A 26,423-nucleotide genomic window follows, 5' to 3' on the forward strand; every position below is an offset into this window, starting at 1 on the left:
AATCTTTTTCCTTTTGTACAAGCTTTGTCAGGCAAATAATAAGTCTGTTTACTTAGCACAAAACAGAAGACTACAAGCACTTAGTAGTATTGGGATATAGACTGTGCAATTAAGCAAGAGCAGACACACAGTAAAAACATAAAGGTAAAGGTTTCATATACACAGCAGACATACTGGTAGATTGATCCATTGATTAGTCTTACCACCACCGTACACAACACATACATCAATTCAAGTCCATTGATTAGTCTTACCACCACCGTACACAACACATACATCAATTCAAGTCCATTGATTAGTCTTACCACCACCGTACACAACACATACATCAATTAAAGTCCATTGATTAGTCTTACCACCACCACCATCATATAAAACACATTCTTACAATACCTGTCACCAGTGGCGTATCCAGGATTTTGAAGTTGGGGGGGCCCGGAATTGCCAATTTGCCGACAAAATTAGTGTCATTACCTGTACATAGGGCCTACACCCCGATATACACCTGATCAATATATGTTCTAGGATTGCATAGTCATATGTTGTCTTATAGGGATAACGATGCAAAATTAAAACCAAATTAAACATTATCTGTTAGTATGTTGTATTAATATTACAATAAAAAAAGAATTACGAAAATCTGACTTGTAGTTTTCGAAATATAGGGTCTAAAACATCGCCGAAAAAGCCACGAAAGAAGTAAAACCATTTGCGGCCGGCCTCAGTCGACAATTCTATTAACTACGCCATTTTTGGTTTAAATAATTACATATGATTACGTTTTTTAGTAATTTATTTTATATATCACCCATTGGAAATATCAATAAAACACTATTAAATGCTTATAAAATATAAAAAGTTGTTCATTTCTCTAACTTTGTGTATAACGAGAGACCATGTGAGTTCATGGTACTGTACACGCGCGAGAGAAAACATTCCGCTGCGGGTGATTCGCATCCACCAATCAAATCAGCCAGAATCCAAAATCATTCAACCGTGACCAATGCCGATAATCACGGAAAAGCTTAGCTTTGATTGGCTAACGATGACATCATATCACACAATGGTGGTTTTTCTAGTTGAGCCTCACGGAATATTATGTTCCAAAAATTAAATACATGGATATTTTTTATGGTATGTGTGCTTTTTCTTTAAAAAATTTGAATAATAAAGGCCTCATATCGAGAAAAAAACGGGTTTTTGGCACTTAAATATATCTTAGAGAAAAAAGCACATGGCATGTGGAACTATATAATCTTAGCGTAGGAAAACATACAAATCCCAGGTCAACTGCAAAAACAAGGTTGAATAGGATAAGGTCACTGGACCGTTCAAAGACTTTTTGAGAGTAAACAATCTAGCGCGTACGGCCGTACGACGTGCAAGATGAGAAGATATTTTAACCTAATTTTTCACGTGCTTGGTTAGATGTAATGAAAATAAAAAATAGTTGATCTGAAGGGAATAATATGATATGTAAATAAACAAACACTCAAAAGAATTATGTTTACAGTACAATTATTGTCAGAATAATAGTTTATTCTTATTTGCTTAACTTTATTTTTCCCCGGCACCTTTGTTTGCCGACGGACGCGATGATGTGCCGACGGACGCCAAATCAGGGGGGGGGCCCGGGCCCCCCCGGCCCCCCCACTGGATACGCCACTGCCTGTCACATTAAAACTTAGTTCGTCACATCCAAAACCATAATTAATACTTTCGTCGTGACCTGATATCTAATGAAACACAAAAAAACACAATTCATGCAAATTGTAGATAAAGATATAATGATCCAGAAATGGAATAGCATTACCATATACTTGTACGTTTACTTGTGTAACCCTGCTACGATCACGATTACCTTGTAACTATCAAAGAAAATGATCTATGAATAATCATGAAGGTTCATGCATATTAATGAGTAATGAACATTACATAACACTCAGGTTGAGACAGGGTCATATCCAGGATTTTCAAACGAGCGGTGGAGCGTTAACATAATAACATTATTAATATTATTATATCTTCTTGTATAATCCCACCCCCTTAGAACACGAAACTGGGCCGACTTTGGGGGATGGGAGAAAAAATGATTGGTAAGCATTTCTTGTAAAAACTCATCTGAACTGGCTAGGAGGCCTACATCCAGATTAAAAGTCAATACTGGGAATATACCCGGGGATATGCCTGTTTGTGAAATTAGACTACAGCAGGATTATACCGGAGGATATATGGTAATAGTCTGGCAGTTCAATATTTTTATTTTAGCTGTCAAAAGTGAATATCTGGATGCGCCCTGGATGCGCCCCTGTGACAGAGTGCTGAATGAGAGTATACTATTTAGTTCCTTCAAAAAAATGATTACAACATGAACAAAACATCTGCAATAATGTGATTCGGATGTAATGTAAACTGAAATCTTCAGAATGAAATTGATGAAAATGAAATTGATAATCTAAATATATACTATGGATATAATCTGCGTGGTAGACTTGATCCAGATCATGAATAAGAGTGCTCAATACAGATATAAATGAAAAATCAAGACTCAGGTTAATAATTCAACATATTTATTGGTTATCCGCAACTTAGTTGCAGGATAACCCATGTGATTGTAAATATCTTTTTGGTTATCCGCACTTGGCGGATAACCCCTTGTTATTGTCAGGATCTTTTTTTTTTTTTTTTTTTTTTTGGTTATCCGCAACTTAGTTGCGGATAACCCATGTGATTGTAAATATCTTTTTTTTAGTTATCCGCTTAGTAGCGGATAACTCCTTGTAACTGTCCTGTTTCATCATCTTTTTTTTTTTAGTTATCCGCTTAGTAGCGGATAACTCCTTGTTATTGTAGTGGATCAATATTTTTTTTTTTCTGTATTATTAGTTATCCGCATTTAGCGGATAACTCCTTGTAACTGTCCTGTTTCATCATCTTTTTTTAGTTATCCGCTTAGTAGCGGATAACTCCTTGTTATTGTAGTGGATCATTATTTTTTTTCTGTATTATTCTTATTTCTTTCCCGTTTTTTTGTGGCTCACGTATCTCTAAAATGTGTAAACATAATATTTCATAACTTTGACAACATGTGGGCATTTACGTGAAGTTGTGCACCTCCTATTTTGAATGACGTCAGAGTTGCGCAACGTGACTTACGCGCGATTTTATGATTTTTAATGATTGATCATAGCTTAAAAACCAAGCGTAATTTTTTTTTTACCCTTTATGAAAATTTAAGTCATATCAAGGGCAAACTTTTAGTTAACTAAAAATGGCGTGTTTTACAAGAAGTTACGCGCGCACGCGCATTTAAAATTTTAAAATGCGCAAAATTAATTTCTAATCAACTTTTTACGCCATTCATGACATTTTGCGCATGTCAAAATTTCCCGCGCGCGCGAACAATTTTACGCGTGCAGTGCGCACGCAGCATGAAAATCATGTTTTTTTCTATTAAATTGTGATTTTCCAGCCTTTCCTAGTCATTTTTAAAAAGATTGACATCATTTCAAATTAAAATGACGTCATACGTACACGTTGATTTAGACCATTTGCATGCGTTTTAGTTGCAAAAGTTACAAAATATTGTCAAAATTATGCCTATTTTGAATCTATTATAGCTCCTCAGGATCAACCGTTACCCCCGAGTTTTTTAACTTAATATGTAAGCAGATATGTTGTAGATATGAATTCATGCAGAATTTTTTCCTTACGGATGTTGTGACGTCATCGTATGGCCACACAAATTTAAAAAATAGGATTTTTGTCTCTTTCGTTATTGCTCATCACATTCAATGGAGCGCATCACGCTTATCCGTCTTCCATTTTCTCCGAGATTTTAATATTATCTAGGTCAATCAACTATCTTTCGCATGAGTTAAACATATTTTAATTTTTAGAACGTCATCATGCCTAAAAATTTAAATTACGTGGGTCATTAATTTTATCTTTACAGTAAATTTTAATCTGTTATAGCTCGTAAGAATAAAATGTGATAATCACGATTAAAACGTTTTCTGGAAGCTATTGGATTGTAGATGCGAACTTATGTGAACATTTTGTCAATCAGATGTAGTGACGTCATCATATGGCCAGTTGAATAAAAAAAGTCGTATTTTCATATTTTGCGTCATAGTTCATCACATTTAAAAGAGCGCGCATCTATATTTTACGTATCCAAATTTCTTCTACACGCTAATATGTTGTTGCTGAGATAATATCCTTCCAAAATTGGTATTTTAGTGTTTCATTTTGATACCGTCGCCATGTTAAAAAATGGAATAAATGGCGGGTCCCGTAATTTCACCTATTCTACACTGTATGTAATATGTATACAGATTATACTGTTTATACTGTATATACTATATGACACAAAATTGAAAGAATTCAGCACTAACAACATATCATATTTTTCAGATCAGGTCATAATGCCATACTCTTTTTCTGGGTGCAAAATTCTAACGTATGACGTGCACGTGGCGTTTGTCGTGCGGATAACTAACTCGTCCGTAGTGACGAGTTTCATGTCTAGTTTTTTTTTCTGTATTCTTCTTTCTTTCTGTCATTTTTGTGTCACGCGTAACTCAAAAACGTGTAAACATAACATTTTATAACTTTGTCAACATGTGGGCGTTCACGTGAAGTTGTGCACCCGCTATTGTGAATGACGTCATAGTTGCGCAACGTGACTTACGCGCGTTTTTATGAATTTCGCGTATTTAACATAGATCGAAAACCATATAACATTTTAATTTGAAACTTAGAAAAAGTTTAAGTTATATCTTGCGCTAACTGACTGTGAGAAAAAAATGGCATGTTTTACACGAAGTTACGCGCGCACGCGCGTTTAAAATTTCAAAATGCGAAAAATCAATTTCTAATTAACTTTCTACGCGTTTTATGTCATTTTGAGCATGTCAAAAATTCCCACGCGCGCGCATATTTTTATGCGCGCGGTGCGCACATAGCGTTAAAAACAATTTTTTCCGCGTGATTTATGTTTTTCCAGCCTTTTCAAGTAATTTTACCAACTTTTAAACAATTTCGACTTAAAATTAACGTCATACCAGCACGTCGAATTGGATAATTTACGTACGTTTTTGATGAAAAAGTTCAAAAATTCCTTAAAATTTGTCAAAATTATACCTTTTTTAAAACAGTCGTACTTTCTAAACTAAACGGTAAAAGTTATTTTTATTACGTATTCTGGAAGATGATGAGTTGTAGATATCGTATCATGCATCAATATTGCTAACAGGACATTGTGACGTCATCGTATGGCCATGCGAATATAAAATATAGGATTTTTGTATCTTTTGTCATAGAGCATCACATTTAATAGAGCGCATCTTCGCTTATCCGTTTTTCATTTTAACCCAGATTTTGATATTTTTTAGGTCAATCAACTACCTTTCGCATGGGTTAAAAATATTTTAATTTTTTTGACGTCATCATGTCTAAAAATGTAAATAATGTGGGTCACTTATTTTCATCTTTACAGTAACTTTCAATCTGTTATAGCTCGTCAGAATAAAAAGCAGTAATCATAATTAAAACGTTTTCTGGAAGCTATTGTATTGTAAATACGAATTCATATCAAAATTTTTCCAATCCGACGTTGTGACGTCATCATATGGCCAGTTGAACAAAAAAAATTGTATTTTCATCTTTTGCGTCATAGTTCATCACATTTAAAAGAGCGCGCATCTATATTTTACGTATTCAAATTTCTTCTACATGTTAATATGTTGTTACTGAGATAATATCCTTCCGAAATTGCTATCTTAGTGTTTCATTTTGATACCGTCGCCATGTTAAAAATAGGAATAAACGGGAGGGTCCCGTAATTTCACCTATTCTACACTGTATGTAATATGTATACAGATTATACTGTTTGCATGTATATGCTATATGACACAAAATTGACAGAATTCAGCACTAACAGCCTATCATATTCTTCAGTTCTTGTCATAATGCCATAATCTTTATCTGTGTGCAATATTCCAACGTATGATGTGAACGTGGCGTTTGTCGTGGTGCGGATAACTAACTCGTCAAAGTGACGAGTTTCATGTCTAGTTAGTTATCCGCTTAGTAGCGGATAACTCCTTGTTATTGTAGTGGATCAATATTTTTTTTTGGTTATCCGCAACTTAGTTGCGGATAACCCATGTGATTGTAAATATCTTTTTTTTCATCTTCTTCTTTGTTATTCTTCTTTCTTTCCCGGATTTTTGTGCGTCGCATATCCCCTATTGCTTGTGAATATATCTTTGTATAACTTTGTCATTATATGGACATTTACCTGAAGTTGTGCACCTCCATATTTTTAATGACGTTAGAGTCGCGCAGCGTAAGTTACGCGCGATTTTATGAATTTCAATGATTGATCATAGATTATAAACCAAAAGTCATTTTGTTTTGACACTTAGTGAAAATTTAAGTCATATCAAGGGCAAACTTTCTATGGATTAAAAATGACATGTTTCACAAGAAGTTACGCGCGCACGCGCATTTAAAATTTGAAAATGCGCAAAATTAATTTCTAATCAACTTTCTACGCTGATCATGACAATTTAAACATGTCAAAAATTCCCACGCGCGCGAAAAAAATTTACGCGTAAGGTGCGCACGGAGCATGAAAATCATGTGTTTTTTTCTTGAATTATGATTTTACAGCCTTTCTTAGTCATTTTAAAAAAGATTTACATCATTTCAAATTAAAATGACGTCATACGAACACGTTGATTTAGACCATTTGCGCGCGTTTTAGTTGCAAAAGTGACAAAATTTAGTCAAAATTAAGCCTATTTTTAATCTATTATAGCTCCTCAGGATCATCCACGACCCCCAATTTTTTTAATTTAATATGTAAGCAGATATGTTGTAGATATGAATTCATGCAGAACCTTTACCACTCGGATGTTATGACGTCATCGTATGGCCACACGAATGTAAAATATAGGATGTTTTACTCTTTCGTTATTGCTCATCATATTAAATAGAGCGCATCTCACTTTTACGTGCCCAAAATTCTTCAAATTTGATTTAATGTAATTATTTAGATAATTATCTTCTAAAATTGTTATCTTTATATGTCAATTTGATGACGTCATCGTGTTAATAATTGGATTTAAAAGATGGGTCTCATAATTTTGTCTATGCTACACTGTATATAACATATACAGTTTATTCTGTAAAATACTGTAATATGATGTATGCTACATAATAGGTACAATTCAGCACTGTAAACATATTTATTTCATGTCATAGGATGGCATAATAATTGTCGAGGTTCATATGGTTAAGTATGTGCATGTTGCGTTTGCGCGGATAACCCGAACTCGTCAAAGTGACGAGTTCAAATCTAGTTTTCTGTATTATTCTTATTTCTTTCCCGTTTTTTTGTGGCTCACGTATCTCTAAAATGTGTAAACATAACATTTCATAACTTTTACAACATGTGGGCATTTATGTGAAGTTGTGCACCTCCTATTTTGAGTGACGTCAGAGTTGCGCAACGTGACTTACGCGCGATTTTATGATTTTTAATGATTGATCATAGCTTAAAAACCAAGCGTAATTTTTTTTTTACCCTTTATGAAAATTTAAGTCATATCAAGGGCAAACTTTTAGTTAACTAAAAATGGCGTGTTTTACAAGAAGTTACGCGCGCACGCGCATTTAAAATTTTAAAATGCGCAAAATTAATTGCTAATCAACTTTTTACGCCATTCATGACATTTTGCGCATGTCAAAATTTCCCACGCGCGCGAACAATTTTACGCGTGCAGTGCGCACGCAGCATGAAAATCATGTTTTTTTCTATTAAATTGTGATTTTCCAGCCTTTCCTAGTCATTTTTAAAAAGATTGACATCATTTCAAATTAAAATGACGTCATACGTACACGTTGATTTAGACCATTTGCATGCGTTTTAGTTGCAAAAGTTACAAAATATTGTCAAAATTATGCCTATTTTGAATCTATTATAGCTCCTCAGGATCAACCGTTACCCCCGAGTTTTTTAACTTAATATGTAAGCAGATATGTTGTAGATATGAATTCATGCAGAATTTTTTCCTTACGGATGTTGTGACGTCATCGTATGGCCACACAAATGTAAAAAATAGGATTTTTGTCTCTTTCGTTATTGCTCATCACATTCAATGGAGCACATCACGCTTATCCGTCTTCCATTTTCTCCGAGATTTTAATATTATCTAGGTCAATCAACTATCTTTCGCATGAGTTAAAAATATTTTAATTTTTATAACGTCATCATGCCTAAAAATTTAAATTACGTGGGTCATTAATTTTATCTTTACAGTAAATTTTATTCTGTTATAGCTCGTAAGAATAAAATGTGATAATCACAATTAAAACGTTTTCTGGAAGCTATTGGATTGTAGATACGAATTCATGTGAACATTTTGTCAATCAGATGTAGTGACATCATCATATGGCCAGTTGAATAAAAAAAGTTGTATTTTCATATTTTGCGTCATAGTTCATCACATTTAAAAGAGCGCACATCTATATTTTACGTATCCAAATTTCTTCTACACGCTAATATGTTGTTGCTGAGATAATATCCTTCCGAAATTGGTATTTTAGTGTTTCATTTTGATACCGTCGCCATGTTAAAAAATGGAATAAATGGCGGGTCCCGTAATTTCACCTATTCCACACTGTATGTAATATGTATACAGATTATACTGTTTATACTGTACTGTACTATATGACACAAAATTGACAGAATTCAGCACTAACAACATATCATATTCTTCAGATCAGGTCATATGCCATAATTTTTTTCTGTGTGCAAAATTCTAACGTATGACGTGCACGTGGCGTTTGTCGTGCGGATAACTAACTCGTCAAAGTGACGAGTTTCATGTCTAGTTCTTATTTCTTTCCCGTTTTTTTGTGGCTCACGTATCTCTAAAATGTGTAAACATAACATTTCATAACTTTTACAACATGTGGGCATTTACGTGAAGTTGTGCACCTCCTATTTTGAGTGACGTCAGAGTTGCGCAACGTGACTTACGCGCGATTTTATGATTTTTAATGATTGATCATAGCTTAAAAACCAAGCGTAATTTTTTTTTTACCCTTTATGAAAATTTAAGTCATATCAAGGGCAAACTTTTAGTTAACTAAAAATGGCGTGTTTTACAAGAAGTTACGCGCGCACGCGCATTTAAAATTTTAAAATGCGCAAAATTAATTTCTAATCAACTTTTTACGCCATTCATGACATTTTGCGCATGTCAAAATTTCCCACGCGCGCGAACAATTTTACGCGTGCAGTGCGCACGCAGCATGAAAATCATGTTTTTTTCTATTAAATTGTGATTTTCCAGCCTTTCCTAGTCATTTTTAAAAAGATTGACATCATTTCAAATTAAAATGACGTCATACGTACACGTTGATTTAGACCATTTGCATGCGTTTTAGTTGCAAAAGTTACAAAATATTGTCAAAATTATGCCTATTTTGAATCTATTATAGCTCCTCAGGATCAACCGTTACCCCCGAGTTTTTTAACTTAATATGTAAGCAGATATGTTGTAGATATGAATTCATGCAGAATTTTTTCCTTACGGATGTTGTGACGTCATCGTATGGCCACACAAATGCAAAAAATAGGATTTTTGTCTCTTTCGTTATTGCTCATCACATTCAATGGAGCGCATTACGCTTATCCGTCTTCCATTTTCTCCGAGATTTTAATATTATCTAGGTCAATCAACTATCTTTCGCATGAGTTAAAAATATTTTGATTTTTATAACGTCATCATGCCTAAAAATTTAAATTACGTGGGTCATTAATTTTATCTTTACAGTAAATTTTAATCTGTTATAGCTCATAAGAATAAAATGTGATAATCACGATTAAAACGTTTTCTGGAAGCTATTGGATTGTAGATACGAATTCATGTGAACATTTTGCCAATCAGATGTAGTGACGTCATCATATGGCCAGTTGAATAAAAAAAGTCGTATTTTCATATTTTGCGTCATAGTTCATCACATTTAAAAGAGCGCGCATCTATATTTTACGTATCCAAATTTCTTCTACACGCTAATATGTTGTTGCTGAGATAATATCCTTCCGAAATTGTTATTTTAGTGTTTCATTTTGATACCGTCGCCATGTTAAAAAATGGAATAAATGGCGGGTCCCGTAATTTCACCTATTCTACACTGTATGTAATATGTATACAGATTATACTGTTTATACTGTATATACTATATGACACAAAATTGACAGAATTCAGCACTAACAACATATCATATTCTTCAGATCAGGTCATAATGCCATAATCTTTTTCTGTGTGCAAAATTCCAACGTATGACGTGCACGTGGCGTTTGTCGTGCGGATAACTAACTCGTCAAAGTGACGAGTTTCATGTCTAGTTAGTTATCCGCTTAGTAGCGGATAACTCCTTGTTATTGTAGTGGATCATTATTTTTTTTCTGTATTATTCTTATTTCTTTCCCGTTTTTTTGTGGCTCACGTATCTCTAAAATGTGTAAACATAATATTTCATAACTTTGACAACATGTGGGCATTTACGTGAAGTTGTGCACCTCCTATTTTGAATGACGTCAGAGTTGCGCAACGTGACTTACGCGCGATTTTATGATTTTTAATGATTGATCATAGCTTAAAAACCAAGCGTAATTTTTTTTTTACCCTTTATGAAAATTTAAGTCATATCAAGGGCAAACTTTTAGTTAACTAAAAATGGCGTGTTTTACAAGAAGTTACGCGCGCACGCGCATTTAAAATTTTAAAATGCGCAAAATTAATTTCTAATCAACTTTTTACGCCGTTCATGACATTTTGCGCATGTCAAAATTTCCTGCGCGCACGAACAATTTTACGCGTGCAGTGCGCACGCAACATGAAAATCATGTTTTTTCCTATTAAATTGTGATTTTCCAGCCTTTCCTAGTCATTTTTAAAAAGATTGACATCATTTCAAATTAAAATGACGTCGTACGTACACGTTGATTTAGACCATTTGCATGCGTTTTAGTTGCAAAAGTTACAAAATATTGTCAAAATTATGCCTATTTTGAATCTATTATAGCTCCTCAGGATCAACCGTTACCCCCTAGTTTTTTAACTTAATATGTAAGCAGATATGTTGTAGATATGAATTCATGCAGAATTTTTTCCTTACGGATGTTGTGACGTCATCGTATGGCCACACAAATGTAAAAAATAGGTTTTTTGTCTCTTTCGTTATTGCTCATCACATTCAATGGAGCGCATCACGCTTATCCGTCTTCCATTTTCTCCGAGATTTTAATATTATCTAGGTCAATCAACTATCTTTCGCATGAGTTAAAAATATTTTGATTTTTATGACGTCATCATGCCTAAAAATTTAAATTACGTGGGTCATTAATTTTATCTTTACAGTAAATTTTAATCTGTTATGGCTCGTAAGAATAAAATGTGATAATCACGATTAAAACGTTTTCTGGAAGCTATTGGATTGTAGATACGAACTTATGTGAACATTTTGTCAATCAGATGTAGTGACGTCATCATATGGCCAGTTGAATAAAAAAAGTCGTATTTTCATATTTTGCGTCATAGTTCATCACATTTAAAAGAGCGCGCATCTATATTTTACGTATCCAAATTTCTTCTACACGCTAATATGTTGTTGCTGAGATAATATCCTTCCGAAATTGGTATTTTAGTGTTTCATTTTGATACCGTCGCCATGTTAAAAAATGCAATAAATGGCGGGTCCCGTAATTTCACCTATTCTACACTGTATGTAATATGTATACAGATTATACTGTTTATACTGTATATACTATATGACACAAAATTGACAGAATTCAGCACTAACAACATATCATATTCTTCAGATCAGGTCATAATGCCATACTCTTTTTCTGGGTGCAAAATTCTAACGTATGACGTGCACGTGGCGTTTGTCGTGCGGATAACTAACTCGTCAAAGTGACGAGTTTCATGTCTAGTTTTTTTTTCTGTATTCTTCTTTCTTTCTGTCATTTTTGTGTCACGCGTAACTCAAAAACGTGTAAACATAACATTTTATAACTTTGTCAACATGTGGGCGTTCACGTGAAGTTGTGCACCCGCTATTGTGAATGACGTCATAGTTGCGCAACGTGACTTACGCGCGTTTTTATGAATTTCGCGTATTTAACATAGATCGAAAACCATATAACATTTTAATTTGAAACTTAGAAAAAGTTTAAGTTATATCTTGCGCTAACTGACTGTGAGAAAAAAATGGCATGTTTTACACGAAGTTACGCGCGCACGCGCGTTTAAAATTTCAAAATGCGAAAAATCAATTTCTAATCAACTTTCTACGCGTTTTATGTCATTTTGAGCATGTCAAAAATTCCCACACGCGCGCATATTTTTATGCGCGCGGTGCGCACGTAGCGTTAAAAACAATTTTTTCCGTGTGATTTATGTTTTTCCAGCCTTTTCAAGTAATTTTACCAACTTTTAAACAATTTCGACTTAAAATTAACGTCATACCAGCACGTCGAATTGGATAATTTACGTACGTTTTTGATGAAAAAGTTCAAAAATTCCTTAAAATTTGTCAAAATTATACCTTTTTTAAAACAGTCGTAGTTTCTAAACTAAACGGTAAAAGTTATTTTTATTACGTATTCTGGAAGATGATGAGTTGTAGATATCGTATCATGCATCAATATTGCTAACAGGACATTGTGACGTCATCGTATGGCCATGCGAATATAAAATATAGGATTTTTGTATCTTTTGTCATAGAGCATCACATTTAATAGAGCGCATCTTCGCTTATCCGTTTTTCATTTTAACCCAGATTTTGATATTTTTTAGGTCAATCAACTACCTTTCGCATGGGTTAAAAATATTTTAATTTTTTTGACGTCATCATGTCTAAAAATGTAAATAACGTGGGTCACTTATTTTCATCTTTACAGTAACTTTCAATCTGTTATAGCTCGTCAGAATAAAAAGCGGTAATCATGATTAAAACGTTTTCTGGAAGCTATTGTATTGTAAATACGAATTCATATCAAAATTTTTCCAATCCGACGTTGTGACGTCATCATATGGCCAGTTGAACAAAAAAAATTGTATTTTCATCTTTTGCGTCATAGTTCATCACATTTAAAAGAGCGCGCATCTATATTTTACGTATTCAAATTTCTTCTACATGTTAATATGTTGTTGCTGAGATAATATCCTTCCGAAATTGGTATTTTAGTGTTTCATTTTGATACCGTCGCCATGTTAAAAAATGGAATAAATGGCGGGTCCCGTAATTTCACCTATTCTACACTGTATGTAATATGTATACAGATTATACTGTTTATACTGTATATACTATATGACACAAAATTGACAGAATTCAGCACTAACAACATATCATATTCTTCAGATCAGGTCATAATGCCATAATCTTTTTCTGGGTGCAAAATTCTAACGTATGACGTGCACGTGGCGTTTGTCGTGCGGATAACTAACTCGTCAAAGTGACGAGTTTCATGTCTAGTTTCATCTTTATTAGTTATCCGCTTAGTAGCGGATAACTCCTTGTAATCGTCCTGTTTCAATTTTATTAGTTATCCGCATTCAGCGGATAACTCCTTGGAACTGTCCTGTTTCATCTTTTTTTTTTCTGTATTCTTCTTTCTTTCCGTCATTTTTGTGCAGAGCGTATCTCTAAAACGTGTACAGTTAACATTCCATAACTTTGTCAACATATGGACATTCACGTGAAGTTGTGCACCTTTTATTGTGAATGACGTCAGAGTTGCGCAACGTGACTTACGCGCGTTTTTACGTTTTTCGCGTATTTAACATAGATCGAAAACCATATAACAATTTCAAATGAAACTTAGCAAAAGTTTAATTTATATCATGCGCTAACTTTCTGTGGACACAAAATGACATGTTTCACACGGAATTACGCGCGCACGCGCGTTTAAAATTTCAAATTGCGAAAAATCAATTACTAATCAACTTTCTACGCGTTTCATGTCATTTTAAGCATGTCAAAAATTCCCAGGCGCGCGCAATTTTTTTACACATGCGTGCGCACGTAGCGCAAAAAAACTTTTTTTTTCGCGTGATTTATGTTTTTCCAGCCTTTTTCTAGTAATTTTACAAACTTGTAAACAATTTCGACTTAAAATCACGTCATACGGGCACGTAGAATTGGATAATTTTCGCGAGTTTTTGATGAAAAAGTTAAAAAATTCGTCAAAATTTGTCAAAATTATGCCTTTTTTTAAACAGTCGTAATTTCTATACTGGACGGTCAACTTTTTGTGGATGACATATTCTTGAAGTTGATGAGTTGTAGATATCGGATCATGTATTAATATGGTTAACCGGACATTGTGACGTCATCGTATGGCCACGCGAATATAAAATTTAGGATTTTTGTATCTTTCTTCATAGCTCATCACATTTAATAGAGCGCATCTCTACTTATCCGTTTTCCATTTTCACCCCGATTTTGATACTGTCTAGGTCAATCAACTATCTTTCGCATGAGTTAAAAATATTTTAATTTTTATGACGTCATCATGTCTAAAAATGTAAATAACCTTGGTCACATATTTTCATCTTTACAGTAAATTTTAATCTGTTATAGCTCGTCAGAATAAAAAGTGATAATCATGATTACAACGTTTTCTGGAAGCTATTGGATTGTAGATACGAATTCATGTAAACATTTTGCCAATCGGATGTTGTGACGTCATCATATGGCCAGCTGAATAAAAAAAGTCGTATTTTCATATTTTGCGTAATAGTTCATCACATTTAAAAGAGCGCGCATCAATATTTTACGTATTTAAATTTCTTCTACACATTAATATGTGGTTGCTGATATAATTCCTTCCGAATTTGCTATCTTAGTGTTTCATTTTGATACCGTCGCCATGTTAAAAATTGAAATAAATAGCGGGTCCCGTAATTTCACCTATTCTACACTGTATGTGATATGTATACAGATTATACTGTGTATACTATATGACACAAAATATACAGCATTCAGCACTAACAACACATCATATTCTTCAGTTCAGGTAATAATGCCATAATCTTTTTCTGTGTGCAATATTCCAACGTATGACGTGCATGTGGCGTTTGTCGTGCGGATAACTAACTCGTCAAAGTGACGAGTTTCATGTCTAGTTAGTTATCCGCATTCAGCGGATAACTCCTTGTAACTGTCCTGTTTCATCATCTTTTTTTTTTTTTTTCTGTATTCTTCTTTCTTTCTGTCATTTTTGTGCAGAGCGTATCTCTAAAACGTGTTAACATAACATTTCATAACTTTGTCAACATATGAGCGTTCACGTGAAGTTGTGCACCTGCTATTGTAAATGACGTCAGAGTTGCGTAACATGACTTACGCGCGTTTTTACGAATTTCGCGTATTTAACGTAGATCAAAAACCATATAACAATTTAAATTGAAACTTAACAAAAGTTTAAGTTATATCTTGCGCTAACTGACTGTGAAAAAAAAATGGCATGTTTCAAACGAAGTTACGCGCGCACGCGGGTTTAAAATTTTATAATGCGAAAAATTAATTTCTAATCAACTTTCTACGCGTTTCATGTCATTTTGAGCATGTAAAAAATTCCCAGGTGCGCGCATTTTTTTACGCGCGTGGTGCGCACGTAGCGTTGAAAACAATTTTTTTCACGTGATTTATGTTTTTCCATCCTTTTCTAGTAATTTTACCAACTTTTGAACAATTTCGACTTAAAATTACGTCATACGGGCACTTCGAATTGGATAATTTACGTGCATTTTTGATGAAAAAGTTCAAAAAATCGTCAAAATTTGTCAAAATTATGCCCTTTTTTAAACATTCATAGTTCCTAAACTAAACGGTGAAAGTTATTTTTATTACACATTCTGGAAGTTGATGAGTTGTAGATTTTGGATCATGCATTAATATGGCTAACCGGACATTGTGACGTCACCGTATTGCCACGCGAATATAAAATATAGGATTTTTGTATCTTTCATCATAGCGGATGACATTTAATAGAGCGCATCTCCAATTATCTGTTTTCCATTTTTACCCCGATTTTTATATTATCTAGGTCAATCAACTATCTTCCGCATGAGTTAAAAATATTTTCATTTTTATGACGTCATCATGCCTAAAAATTTTAATTACGTGGGTCATTAATTTTATCTTTACAGGAAATTTCAATCTGTTATAGCTCGTCAGAATAAAACGTGATAATCATGATCAAAACGTTTTCTGGAAGCTATTGGATTGTAGATACGAATTCATGTAAACATTTTGCCAATCGGACGTTGTGACGTCATCATATGGCCAGTTGAATAAAAAAAGACGTATTTTCATATTTTGCGTAATAGTTCATCACATTTAAAAGGGTGCGCATCTATATTTTACGTATTCAAATTTCTTCTACACGTTAATATGTTGTTCCTGAGATAATTTTCTTCTGAAATTGCTATCTAAGTGTTTCATTTTGATACCGTCGCCATGTTAAAAATTGGAATAAATGGCGGGTCCCGTAATTTCACCTATTCTACACTGTATGTAATATGTATACAGATTATACTGTTTGCATGTATATACTATATGACACAAAATTGACAGAATTCAGCACTAACAGCATATCATATTTTTCAGTTCTTGTCATAATGCCATAATCTTTATCTGTGTGCAATATTCCAACGTATTACGTGCACATGGCGTTTGTCGTGGTGCGGATAACTAACTCGTCAAAGTGACGAGTTTCATGTCTAGTATTATTCTTCTGTCTTTCTCCCTCACTTTTTGTGCAGAGCGTATCTCTAAAATGGGTAAACATAACATTTCATAACTTTGTCAACATATGGGCATTTACGTGAAGTTGTGCACCTCCTATTTTTGAATGACGTCAGAGTTGCGCAACGTGACTTACGCGCGATTTTATGATTTTTTATGATTGCTCATAGACTAAAAACCAAGCATAATTTTGTTTTGACACTTTGTGAAAATTTAAGTCATATCAAGGGCAATCTTTTAGTTAACTAAAAATGGCATGTTTTACAAGAAGTTACGCGCGCACGCACATTTAAAATTTCAAAATGCGTAAAATTAATTTCTAATCAACTTTTTACGCCATTCATGACATTTTGCGCATGTCAAAATTTCCCGCGCGCGCGAACAATTTTACGCGTGCAGTGCGCACGCAGCATGAAAATCATGTTTTTTTCTATTAAATTGTGATTTTCCAGCCTTTCCTAGTCATTTTTAAAAAGATTGACATCATTTCAAATTAAAATGACGTCATACGTACACGTTGATTTAGACCATTTGCATGCGTTTTAGTTGCAAAAGTTACAAAATATTGTCAAAATTATGCCTATTTTGAATCTATTATAGCTCCTCAGGATCAACCGTTACCCCCGAGTTTTTTAACTTAATATGTAAGCAGATATGATGTAGATATGAATTCATGCAGAATTTTTTCCTTACGGATGTTGTGACGTCATCGTATGGCCACACAAATGTAAAAAATAGGATTTTTGTCTCTTTCGTTATTGCTCATCACATTCAATGGAGCGCATCACGCTTATCAGTCATCCTTTTTCTCTGAGATTTTAATATTATCTAGGTCAATCAACTATCTTTCGCATGAGTTAAAAATATTTTAATTTTTATAACGTCATCATGTCTAAAAATTTAAATTACATGGGTCATTAATTTTATCTTTACAGTAAATTTTAATCTGTTATAGCTCGTAAGAATAAAATGTGATAATCACGATTAAAACGTTTTCTGGAAGCTATTGGATTGTAGATATGAATTCATGTGAACATTTTGTCAATCAGATGTAGTGACGTCATCATATGGCCAGTTGAATAAAAAAAGTCGTATTTTAATATTTTGCGTCATAGTTCATCACATTTAAAAGAGCGCGCATCTATATTTTACGTATCCAAATTTCTTCTACACGCTAATATGTTGTTGCTGAGATAATATCCTTCCGAAATTGGTATTTTAGTGTCGCCATGTTAAAAAATGAAATAAATGGCGGGTCCCGTAATTTCACCTATTCTACACTGTATGTAATATGTATACAGATTATACTGTTTATACTGTATATACTATATGACACAACATTGACAGAATTCAGCACTAACAACATATCATATTCTTCAGATCAGGTCATAATGCCATAATCTTTTTCTGGGTGCAATATTCCAACGTATGCTGTGCACGTGGCGTTTGTCGTGGTGCGGATAACTAACTCGTCAAAGTGACGAGTTTCATGTCTAGTTCTTATTTCTTTCCCGGATTTTTGTGCGTCGCATATCTCTCATCCTTGTCAACATAAGATAGTATAACTTTGTCAAAAGATTGACCTGTAGCTGTAGATGTGCAAGAAACTTCGTTATATGAATTTAGAGTCGCACAGCGCAAGTTACGCGCGATTTTATGAATTTCAATGATTGGTTATAGATTATAAACCGAAAGTCATTTTTTATTGACACTTGGTGAAAATTTAAGTCATATCAAGGGCAAACTTTCTATGGATTAAAAATGGCACGTTTCACAAGAAGTTACGCGCGCACGCGCATTTAAAATTTCAAATTGCGCAAAATTAATTTCTAATCAACTTTTTACGCTGATCATGACATTTTAAGCATGTCAAAAATTCCCACGCGCGCGAAAAGATTTACGCGTAAGGTGCGCGCGGAGCATGTAAATCATGTTTTTTTCTCTTGAATCATGATTTTACAGCCTTTTCTAGTCATTTTAAAAAAGATTGACATCATTTAAAGTTAAAATGACGTCATACGAACACGTTGATTTAGACAATTTGCGTGCGTTTTAGTTGAAAAAGTTATAAAATATTGTCAAAATGATGCCAATTTTGAATCTATTATAGCTCTTCAGGATCGAAGGTGACCCCCAATTTCTTTAACTTATTATGTTAGAAGATATACTGTAGATATGAATTCATGCAGAATTTTTACCTCTCGGATATTATGACGTCATCGTATGGCCACACGAATGTAAAATATAGGATTTTTTTCTCTTTCGTTATTGCTCATTACATTCAACAGAGCGCATCTCGCTTATACGTATTCCATTTCCCCCGAGATTTTAATATTGTCTACGTCAATCAACTGTTTTTCGCATGAGTTAAAAATATTTTAATTTTTATGACGTCATCATGTCTAAAAATGTAAATAACGTGGTTCACTTATTTTCATTTTTACAGTAAATTTTAATCTGTTATAGCTCGTCAGAATAAAAAGTGATAATCATGATTAAAATGTTTTCTGGAAGCTATTGAATTGTAGATACAAATTGATGTGAATATTTTGCCAATCAGATGTTGTGACGTCATCATATGGCCAGTTGAATTCAAAAAGTCATATTTTCATCTCTTGCATAAAAGTTCATTGCGTTTAAACGAGAGCGCATCTCACTTTTACGTGCCCAAAATTCTTCAAATTTGTTTTAATGTAATTATTTAGATAATTATCTTCTAAAATTGTTATCTTTATTTGTCAATTTGATGATGTCATCGTGTTAATAATTGGATTTAAAAGATGGGCCTCGTAATTTTGTCTATGCTACACTGTATATAACATATACAGTTTATTCTGTAAAATACTGTAATATGGTGTATGCTAGTGCTACATAATAGGTACAATTCAGCACTGTAAACATATTTATTTCATGTCATGGAATGGCATAATAATTGTCGAGGTTCATATAGTTAAGTATGTGCATGTTGCGTTTGCGCGGATAACCCGAACTCGTCAAAGTGACGAGTTCAAATCTAGTTCTGTATTATTCTTCTTTCTTTCCTTCCTTTTTGTGAGGAGCGTTTCTCTAAAATGGGTAAACATAACATTTCATAACTTTGTCAACACATGGGCATTTACGTGAAGTTGTGCACCTCCTATTTTGAATGACGTCAGAGTTGCGCAACGTGACTTACGCGCGATTTTATGATTTTTTATGATTGATCATAGCTTAAAAACCAAGCGTAATTTTTTTTTTACCCTTTATGAAAATTTAAGTCATATCAAGGGCAAACTTTTAGTTAACTAAAAATGGCGTGTTTTACAAGAAGTTACGCGCGCACGCGCATTTAAAATTTTAAAATGCGCAAAATTAATTTCTAATCAACTTTTTACGCCATTCATGACATTTTGCGCATGTCAAAATTTACCGCGCGCGCTAACAATTTTACGCGTGCAGTGCGCACGCAGCATGAAAATCATGTTTTTTTCTATTAAATTGTGATTTTCCAGCCTTTCCTAGTCATTTTTAAAAAGATTGACATCATTTCAAATTAAAATGACGTCATACGTACACGTTGATTTAGACCATTTGCATGCGTTTTAGTTGCAAAAGTTACAAAATATTGTCAAAATTATGCCTATTTTGAATCTATTATAGCTCCTCAGGATCAACCGTTACCCCCGAGTTTTTTAACTTAATATGTAATAAGCAGATATGTTGTAGATATGAATTCATGTAGAATTTTTTCTTTACGGATGTTGTGACGTCATCGTATGGCCACACAAATGTAAAAAATAGGATTTTTGTCTCTTTCGTTATTGCTCATCACATTCAATGGAGCGCATCACGCTTATCCGTCTTCCATTTTCTCCGAGATTTCAATATTATTTAGGTCAATCAATTTTCTTTCGCATGAGTTAAAAATATTTTAATTTTTATAACGTCATCATGCCTAAAAATTTAAATTACGTGTGTCTTTAATTTTATCTTTACAGTAAATTTTAATCTGTTATAGCTCGTAAGAATAAAATGTGATAATCACGATTAAAACGTTTTCTGGAAGCTATTGGATTGTAGATACGAATTCATGTGAACATTTTGTCAATCAGATGTTGTGACGTCATCATATGACAAGTTTAATTAAAAAGGTCAAATTTTCATATTTTGCGTAATAGTTCATCACATTTAAAAGGGTGCGCATCTATATTTTATGTATTCAAATTTCTTCTACACGTTAATATGTTGTTCCTGAGATAATTTCCTTCTGAAATTGCTATCCAAGTGTTTCATTTTGATACCGTCGCCATGTTAAAAATTGGAATAAATGGCGGGTCCCGTAATTTCACCTATTCTACACTGTATGTAATATGTATACAGATTATACTGTTTGCATGTATATGCTATATGACACAAAATTGACAGAATTCAGCACTAACAGCATATCATATTCTTCAGTTCTTGTCATAATGCCATAATCTTTATCTGTGTGCAATATTCCAACGTATGATGTGAACGTGGCGTTTGTCGTGGTGCGGATAACTAACTCGTCAAAGTGACGAGTTTCATGTCTAGTTGGTTATCCGCAACTTAGTTGCGGATAACCCTTGTGATTGTAAATATCTTTTTTTTCATCTTCATCATCATCTTCTTTGTTATTCTTCTTTCTTTCCCGGAATTTTGTTCGCAGCGTATCTCTAATTATGGTCAACATAAGATTGCATAACTTTGTCATAAGATTGACCTGTAGCTGTAGATGTGCAAGAAATTTCGTTATATGACGTTAGAGTCGCGCAGCGTAAGTTACGTTTTATGAATTTTAATTATTGATCATAGATTATAAACCAAAAGTCATTTTGTATTGACACTTGGTGAAAATTTAAGTCACATTAAGGGCAAACTTTCTATGGATTAAAAATGGCATGTTTCACAAGAAGTTACGCGCGCACGCGCATTTAAAATTTCAAAATGCGCAAAATTAATTTCTAATCAACTTTCTACGCTGATCATGACATTTTGAGCATGTCAAAAATTCCCACGCGCGCGAAAAAAATTATGCGTAAGGTGCGCACGGAGCATAAAAATCATGTGTTTTTCTCTTGAATTATGATTTTACAGCCTTTCTTAGTCATTTTTAAAAAGATTGACATCATTTCAAATTAAAATGACGTCATACGAACACGTTGATTTAGACCATTTACGCGCGTTTTAGTTGCAAAAGTGACAAAATATTGTCAAAATTATGCCTATTTTTAATCTATTATAGCTCCTCAGGATCATCCACGACCCCCAATTTTTTTAATTTAATATGTAAGCAGATATGTTGTAGATATGAATTCATGCAGAATCTTTACCCCTCGGATGTTATGACGTCATCGTATGGCCACACGAATGTAAAATATAGGATTTTTTACTTTTTCGTTATTGCTCATCACATTAAATAGAGCGCATCTCACTTTTACGTGCCCAAAATTCTTCAAATTTGATTTAATGTAATTATTTAGATAATTATCTTCTAAAATTGTTATCTTTATATGTCAATTTGATGACGTCATCGTGTTAATAATTGGATTTAAAAGATGGGTCTCATAATTTTGTCTATGCTACACTGTATATAACATATACAGTTTATTCTGTAAAATACTGTAATATGATGTATGCTACATAATAGGTACAATTTAGCACTGTAAACATATTTATTTCATGTCATAGGATGGCATAATAATTGTCGAGGTTCATATGGTTAAGTATGTGCATGTTGCGTTTGCGCGGATAACCCGAACTCGTCAAAGTGACGAGTTCAAATCTAGTTTTTCTGTATTATTCTTATTTCTTTCCCGTTTTTTTGTGGCTCACGTATCTCTAAAATGTGTAAACATAATATTTCATAACTTTGACAACATGTGGGCATTTACGTGAAGTTGTGCACCTCCTATTTTGAATGACGTCAGAGTTGCGCAACGTGACTTACGCGCGATTTTATGATTTTTAATGATTGATCATAGCTTAAAAACCAAGAGTAATTTTTTTTTTACCCTTTATGAAAATTTAAGTCATATCAAGGGCAAACTTTTAGTAAACTAAAAATTGCGTGTTTTTAAATTTTAAAATTTTAAAATGCGCAAAATTAATTTCTAATCAACTTTTTACGCCGTTCATGACATTTTGCGCATGTCAAAATTTCCCGCGCGCGCAAACAATTTTACGCGTGCAGTGCGCACGCAACATGAAAATCATGTTTTTTTCTATTAAATTGTGATTTTCCAGCCTTTCCTAGTCATTTTTAAAAAGATTGACATCATTTCAAATTAAAATGACGTCGTACGTACACGTTGATTTAGACCATTTGCATGCGTTTTAGTTGCAAAAGTGACAAAATATTGTCAAAATTATGCCTATTTTGAATCTATTATAGCTCCTCAGGATCAACCGTTACCCCCGAGTTTTTTAACTTAATATGTAAGCAGATATGTTGTAGATATGAATTCATGCAGAATTTTTTCCTTACGGATGTTGTGACGTCATCGTATGGCCACACAAATGTAAAAAATAGGATTTTTGTCTCTTTCGTTATTGCTCATCACATTCAATGGAGCGCATCACGCTTATCCGTCTTCCATTTTCTCCGAGATTTTAATATTATCTAGGTCAATCAACTATCTTTCGCATGAGTTAAAAATATTTTGATTTTTATAACGTCATCATGCCTAAAAATTTAAATTACGTGGGTCATTAATTTTATCTTTACAGTAAATTTTAATCTGTTATAGCTCGTAAGAATAAAATGTGATAATCACGATTAAAACGTTTTCTGGAAGCTATTGGATTGTAGATACGAATTCATGTGAACATTTTGCCAATCAGATGTAGTGACGTCATCATATGGCCAGTTGAATAAAAAAAGTCGTATTTTCATATTTTGCGTCATAGTTCATCACATTTAAAAGAGCGCGCATCTATATTTTACGTATCCAAATTTCTTCTACACGCTAATATGTTGTTGCTGAGATAATATCCTTCCGAAATTGTTATTTTAGTGTTTCATTTTGATACCGTCGCCATGTTAAAAAATGGAATAAATGGCGGGTCCCGTAATTTCACCTATTCTACACTGTATGTAATATGTATACAGATTATACTGTTTATACTGTATATACTATATGACACAAAATTGACAGAATTCAGCACTAACAACATATCATATTCTTCAGATCAGGTCATAATGCCATAATCTTTTTCTGTGTGCAAAATTCCAACGTATGACGTGCACGTGGCGTTTGTCGTGCGGATAACTAACTCGTCAAAGTGACGAGTTTCATGTCTAGTTTCATCTTCTTTGTTCTTCTTTCTTTCCCGGAATTTTGTTGCATGCATATCTCTCATCCTTGTCAACATAAGATTGTATAACTTTGTCAAAAGATTGACCTGTAGCTGTAGATGTGCAAGAAACTTCGTTATATGACGTTAGAGTCGCGCAGCGTAAGTTACGCGCGATTTTATGAATTTCAATGATTGATCATAGATTATAAACCAAAAGTCATTTTGTATTGACACTTGGTGAAAATTTAAGTCATATCAAGAACGAACTTTCTATGGATTAAAAATGGAATGTTTCACAAGAAGTTACGCGCGCACGCGCATTTAAAATTTCAAAATGCGCAAAATTAATTTCTAATCAACTTTCTACGCTGATCATGACATTTTGAGCATGTCAAAAATTCCCACGCGCGCGAAAAAAATTACGCGTAAGGTGCGCACGGAGCATGAAAATCATGTGTTTTTTTCTTGAATTATGATTTTACAGTTTTTTCTATTCATTTTAAAAAAGATTGACATCATTTCAAATTAAAATGACGTCATACCAACACGTTGATTTAGACCATTTGCGCGCGTTTTGGTTGCAAAAGTGACAAAATATTGTCAAAATTATGCCTATTTTTAATCTATTATAGCTCCTCAGGATCATCCACGACCCCCAATTTTTTAAATTTAATATGTAAGGAGATATGTTGTAGATATGAATTCATGCAGAACCTTCACCACTCGGATGTTATGACGTCATCGTATGGCCACACGAATGTAAAATATAGGATTTTTTACTCTTTCGTTATTGCTCATCACATTCAACAAAGCGCATCTCGCTTATACGTATTCAATTTCCCCCAAAATTTTAATATTGTCTATGTCAATCAACTATCTTTCGCATGAATTAAAAATATTTTAATTTTTATAACGTCATCATGTCTAAAAACGTAAATAACGTGGGTCACTTATTTTCATCTTTACAGTAAATTTCAATCTGTTATAGCTCGTCAGAATAAAAAGTGATAATCATGATTAAAACGTTTTATGGAAGCTATTGGATTGTAGATACAAATTCATGTGAATATTTTGCCAATTAGATGTTGTGACGTCATCATATGGCCAGTTGAATTCAAAAAGTCACATTTACATCTCTTGCGTAAAAGTTCATTGCGTTTAAACGAGAGCGGATCTCACTTTTACGTGCCCAACATTTTTCAAATTTGTATCAATGTAATTAATTAGATAATTATCTTCTAAAATTGTTATTTTATATGTCAATTTGATGACGTCATCGTGTTAATAATTGGATTTAAAAGATGGGTCTCGTAATTTCGTCTATGCTACACTGTATATAACATATACAGTGTATTCTGTAAATACTGTAATATGCTGTTTGCTACATATTAGGTACAATTCAGCACTTTAAACATATTTATTTCATGTCATAGGATGGCATAATAATTGTCGAGGTTCATAGTTTAAAGTATGTGCATGTTGCGTTTGCGCGGATAACCCGAACTCGTCAAAGTGACGAATTCAAATCTAGTTTTTCATCATCTTTGTTCTTCTTTCTTTCCCGGAATTTTGTTGCACGCATATCTCTCACCCTTGTCAACATAAGATTGTATAACTTTGTCATAAGATTGATCTGTAGCTGTAGATGTGCAGGAAACTTCGTTATAAGACGTTAGAGTCGCGTAGCGTAAGTTACGCGCGATTTTATGAATTTCAATGTTTGGTCATAGATTATAAACCAAAAGTCATTTTGTATTGACACTTGGTGAAAATTTAAGTCATATCAAGGGCAAACTTTCTATGGATTAAAAATGACATGTTTCACAAGAAGTTACGCGCGCACGCGCATTTAAAATTTAAAAATGCGCAAAATTAATTTCTAATCAACTTTCTACGCTGATCATGACATTTTAAACATGTCAAAAATTCCCACGCGCGCGAAAAAAATTACGCGTAAGGTGCGCACGGAGCATGAAAATCATGTGTTTTTTTCTTGAATTATGATTTTACAGCCTTTCTTAGTCATTTTAAAAAAGATTTACATCATTTCAAATTAAAATGACGTCATACGAACACGTTGATTTAGACCATTTGCGCGCGTTTTAGTTGCAAAAGTGACAACAAATTGTCAAAATTAAGCCTATTTTTAATCTATTATAGCTCCTCAGGATCATCCACGACCCCCAATTTTTTAAATTTAATATGTAAGCAGATATGTTGTAGATATGAATTCATGCAGAACCTTTACCACTCGGATGTTATGACGTCATCGTATGGCCACACGAATG

The 26,423-nt window shown here is 33.5% G+C and overlaps 1 protein-coding gene across 1 annotated transcript in view; it reads right to left on the reverse strand.

Annotated features, from left to right (window-relative positions):
* LOC144855576 (interleukin cytokine receptor-related protein 1-like) overlaps window positions 1–26,423 on the reverse strand; it is a 74,142-nt gene that overhangs the window by 40,091 nt on the left and 7,628 nt on the right. Inside the window, exon 4 of the mRNA XM_078713475.1 lies at window positions 1,814–1,868. The gene's annotated coding sequence lies outside the window, so the exon portion shown is untranslated. The remainder of the gene's footprint in view (window positions 1–1,813; window positions 1,869–26,423) is intronic.

This window comes from Antedon bifida, chromosome 11 (genome assembly GCF_963402885.1).
Source record: "Antedon bifida chromosome 11, ecAntBifi1.1, whole genome shotgun sequence".
NCBI classification, from domain to species: Eukaryota; Metazoa; Echinodermata; class Crinoidea; order Comatulida; family Antedonidae; genus Antedon; species Antedon bifida.